The sequence below is a fragment of the Ochotona curzoniae genome, unplaced genomic scaffold, assembly GCF_017591425.1.
Source record: "Ochotona curzoniae isolate NIBS_2020 unplaced genomic scaffold, NIBS_Ocur_1.0 contig_291, whole genome shotgun sequence".
Taxonomy (NCBI): Eukaryota; Metazoa; Chordata; class Mammalia; order Lagomorpha; family Ochotonidae; genus Ochotona; species Ochotona curzoniae.
This window is the reverse complement of record NW_024465649.1, coordinates 4,415,001-4,420,103: the sequence shown is the minus strand read 5'-3', so window position 1 is coordinate 4,420,103 and position 5,103 is coordinate 4,415,001.

Genomic DNA, 5,103 nt, shown 5'->3' with positions numbered 1-5,103 from the left:
AAGGAAGCAGGTGTAGAGGGAATGGTACAGAGAATGAAACAGGTAGCCTCAGAGAGAAGAAACCAAAAAGTGATTGCTGACTCTGGTTGGCTGTTCCTCGTTGGGTCTTTCAGTCTAGACTGCCCCCATTGGCTTCTGTGAAACTTGCCCGTAATTCTTGTATTCTGGACGACATCATGTTGAGGCAGATACAGAAGGACAAATACCACTGTTCTTCGTCACGTATGAATGTGTAAAAGAAAACCCCTCAATCTGAACACAGGATGTTGATGAGTGGAGGATTGGAGTTTCTAGAATAATAGGAAAAATTTGGATTAAAAAAAATAACATGTTAATATGAGATGTTAATAATAGTGGAAATGAAGTGCGGGGAGTAGTAAGTGTATTACTATTTTACACATTTAAAAAGAGATTTGTTTATTTGAAAGGCAGAGTGACATAGGGAGAGAGGGAGAGACAGAGAGAAAGGCAGCTTTCCTTTGCTACTTTACTCCCCAAATGACCACAATGGCCGGGCTGAGCAAGGATGAAGCCAGAAGCCTAGGACTCCATCCAAGTCTCCCATGGAGGTGGCAGAGTCCCAGATACTTGGGTCATGTTCTGCTGATTTCCTAGATGTGTTAGCAGGGAGCTGAATCGGAAATGGAGCAGCAGCAGAGACTCACTCCCAGATGGGATGCTGGCACGTGATGGCTTAACCTGTTGTGCCACTGCTACTTCATAAATTTTGTTTTGTACATTTGAAACTGTTCTAAAATTAGATGCTTTAAAATACTTCTTCTTTTTAAATAGTCGCAGTGTTTTCATTAAATGTAAAATCAGTTTCTTGCCTCTGTCTTCTCCCCTCTTCTTCCTCCGTTCTTCCTCCGTTCTCCCTCCTCTCCTCTCTCCTCCTGTCCCCTCCACTCCCCTCTACTTCTTACCCTTACTCCTCCTCTCCCCTTCTGTCCACAACTCTCACAAAGTTTAAAATGTTCACATTTGTCTTGCTGAAAATCTCATCTGTCCAGTTCCTGGATCCAGAAGCTGGGCTGTGTATTTGGCTGTGGCAGCCTGGTCTCTCACTCTGGCCTCCCACCCTGGAATGTACAGAATGCCCCTTCCTTGACATATTCTTCTGTCCAGCTGGCAGTCCTGATTTGGTCATCTTCTTTGGCTTCTGAAATCTCCAGGAATTTCAAGTCCCCTGTATTTCATAGTTCTTTTCCTCTTAATCTCAACAGCTAAATCATAGCTCTTGTATTTGATTTCTAGCAAGTTGTCCTTCCTTCTCTCTTGGGTGCCAACTTCCTCCACCTCTTGTCATTTTCAAATGCTTCTCAAAATGAACCTTCTAAACAAGAATGACTCCTATTCCATTAACCTTCACCCAGGTATACCACCGGGAAGAGCTTATACTCTGATGACACTTAGGACAAAAGATGATAGACCCATCACAACGAATTTCATGGGTCAACTACCTTCAATGTCTCCCTCTCTCTCTCAAAATCAGGTTCATGCCCCTCAGTGTAACAGGTGGAGTTTTCTACCTTTTGATCTCTAGTTGTAGTTTTCAGCTTTAGCTTCCTGCCAGGGGCTCTTATTGTCTGTCTACTCATTGTTTCTCAAACTCACTCTGAACATACCTGCCTCTGGGTTCTGTGTTTATTGGCTGATGGGACCCACACTTGTCGTTAGACCAGGCAATAAAGATAAGACAGGAGATAAGACAGTGGCAGAGCTGGGTGTTTGATGCACAGGCTTACTTATCCTACATCTGGAATGCCTGGTTCACATCCCAGTTACTCCACATCCCACCGAACCTCCTGCACACCTCATCCATCCTGCGCTTTCTGAGGCAGTAGATGTTGGCTCAAATACTTGACTTCCTGCTACCCATTCTGATTTGAAAGGCTTTTTCGCTCTAGTTTCCATTCTTTTTGTATCAAATTCTACTCATTCTTCAAGTTTTCATCCAAGTCCACCTCTTCTTCAAATGCCTCTGCCTGAAATTCCTGATGGCTTCTTCCCATCTCCTATTCACAACTGGAATCTGTGCACTGTCTCTGGTGCTGGATCTCCATTCCTTCGAAAGCAGTGTTTGCCTTCTCCACTCCATGTAGCTACCATGAGTCGAGGCTCAAGACTGCCAAAGGATTTATTTGCTGCCTCTAAGGGTGTAATTTCCTCAAAACAGCAGCAAGCAGGTGTGGACATGCATTTGTCTGAGTTGACTTATGGAAAGAGTGGTCCCATTGGTTCAGTGTTGCTATGCTTAAAATCAACCAAGGTACCCATGCTAGGATTGGGAGTTGGACAAATCTTGAAAACATGATGCTTTGTGAAATAAACCAGTCATGAAGGAATAAGCAAAGGATGATTCCACTTGTTTGTGGTACCCAGAGGAGTTACAGTCACAGACAATAGAAAGCAGAATTGTAATTGCCAGGGACTGTAGGTTAGGGATTAGGGAGTTGATGCTCCTTAGCTGATGGGATTACATACACATAAACCAATGGTCAATTGGAAATATCCCATGTTGAAAAAGTATTTAACTCCTAACCTACAAGCACCAGCACTGAATCTTGCTTACCTTCAACATGCTCAGAACACTTACATTAGTCTTCAGCCAAGGAAAATCCCAACACAGAGCCCATGTTATAATAAATCGCTGGGTATCTGAAGTGTTTCACTTAATTTAGTACTAAAAGTGAAACAGAGGAGTATATGGCTATACTTGCATATCATCATGAAATATAAACACTATGAGTTTACACATCATATGTTGAGAACTATCTTTTTTTAAAAATTATTTATTTTTATTGGAAAGATAGATTCACAGAGAAGAAGAGACAGAGAGAAAGATCTTCCATCCAGTAGTTCTCTCCCAAGTAGCTGCAGTGGCTGGAGCTGAGCTGATCCAAAGCCAGGAACTAAGAATGGCCTTCAGGTGCGGGGTCCCAAGGCTTTGGGCCATCCTCTGCTGCTTTGCCAGGCAATGAGCAGAAAGCAGGATGCTGAGTGGGGTAGCCAGAACACAAGCTAGTGCCCATATGGGAGCCTAGAGTTTAAAGGGGAAGAATCAGCCGATTGAGCCATATTACTGGGCCCAAGAACTCTTTTTTTTTTGTATAAAAATATTTTATTTAGTTAAAAGAGTTACTGAGAAAGAGGGAGGGAAAGAGGGAGAGAAGAGAGACAAAGAAGTTCTTCCATCTGTTGTTTCACTCCTTAAATAGCTGCAGAGGCCAGAGTAGGTCCAGTCTGAAGCCAGGAACCAGGAGCATCATCCAGGTCTCCCATATACGCTTTAGGGCCCAAGGACTTGGGCTATCTTTTGCTGCCTTCCCAGGCACATTAACTGTGCTGAATGTGAAGTAAAGTAGCCAGGACATGAACCAGTCTCCGTGGGGATGCCATCATCACAAGCAGCAGCTTGACCCTGTGTGCCACAGCATTGGCCTGGGGACCATCCATATACAGCTTGGATTGGAGAGGGAAATGTTCTGGGGGCTGAATGGTAGTGACAGTTTATAACTGTGTACTTAATGTCACTGAATGGCACAACCAGAATGGCTAGCAAGGCAAGGTTGTGCCGTGCACCTCACCACCCTCACACTGACACCCCAACTCGGATTTCTGCTCTGTGAGGTCTGAGTCTCCTGTCTTTCTGGTTCTCTCCACTCACCCTCTCCGCTGTCAGCTGCCAGCCCAGGAGAAACACTTGTGGAAGGAAAGCGAATGGCATTATTTCTGTGGAATTGAGAAGCAAAGTTAGAGAGGGGGGAATCTTTGCAAATGCTTTAAATGCTCCTCACGTTTCACCTTGGCGCTGTCTCTTCAGAATGTGAGTGGAAAAAAGTGTGAGACCTCAACGCCAACGAGAGAAGGCGTATTCTGGGCTCAGATGAAGAAATTTGCGAAATTAGGAAATAATGTTTGTGCCATTTCCGGAGACCCTGGACGGGCTCAGTTCACCTCCAAGTGATTTACCTGTGGCTCTCGATGGTTATTTACTTGACTATTCAGTTCAAGACAATCACAGGAATGTACGGCCCATAAATTAGAATAGCTATGAAACACAGGCTGCCTTTATGTTGAAACATAACTTTTGCAGGTTTTTTTTTGAGAAAATAGTTTAACATACGGGCTGTGAGTGATCACTCTGTTCTTGTCTCCTTTTCAATCCCCGAGTTCAGATCAGGTCCCTCAGCTGCCCCAGGTCCTTGCCCTTGTGGGTGTCTTCTTTGACCCCGGAGCCAAAGTTCCTCCAAGTGCTTCCAGGGTGAGCCCCATTGCGGACCCTGAGACCTCTTTGCTTCGCTTCTTTCGCCAACTCCAGCTCATTCTCTGATTCCACTGCCTTACTGTGTGGTGGACTCCTCAAGGCAGGTGAACTTGCAAGTGGGTCAAGTAGGTCAGCAAGAACAAGGGCGCAGACCTTGAAGCTGGACCCAGGTCACCCTCTCCCGGAAAGTGGCTTCCTCACGCTCACACCTGTGAGGCAGGGATGTTTATTTCTTTCTTACTGGTGCTGGTGAATGACAGATGGAATGAACAGCAGCCTTGGAGCCTGCCATTCCATGAACACTTGTGAAGACACTGAGATGACAGCCCTGGGGTGATCTGTACTTAGGGAGGACAGGAGAAGCCTGACAGTGAATATGGACAAGAAATCAGATGATGGGGAGGAAGGGGGATGCTGGCACGAGTTGGTAGTCAGCCAAGTCAATAGCACAGACAATGACAGTGAACAGAAGGTTGCCTGTGGCTTGAGGCAGGCCCATGGGTCTGGTACTCAACATTTTTCAGCTTTGGAAGTGTGCTTTGATGGCTGGAGGTGAGGCGCTGGACTCCTTGGCCTCTGCTCCTGTGGGGAGCGCTCACTCTGCCATCACGCTGGGTCTGACTCCTGGCTCTGCCCTTGGTGGCTGGACAGCCTTGGGCGAGTTGCTTAATAACCTGTCTGTGCCTTTGTTCCTTCCTCTGGAAAGGGAAGATAATGAGAGTACTTTCCTCTCTCATATGATTGGTGTAAGATGTAAGGAATAGTAACACAGGGAAGGGTTTTAGAATATTCCTGAAGCATGGCATGCATACGAAAAGTGATATGTTCCTTTGCTC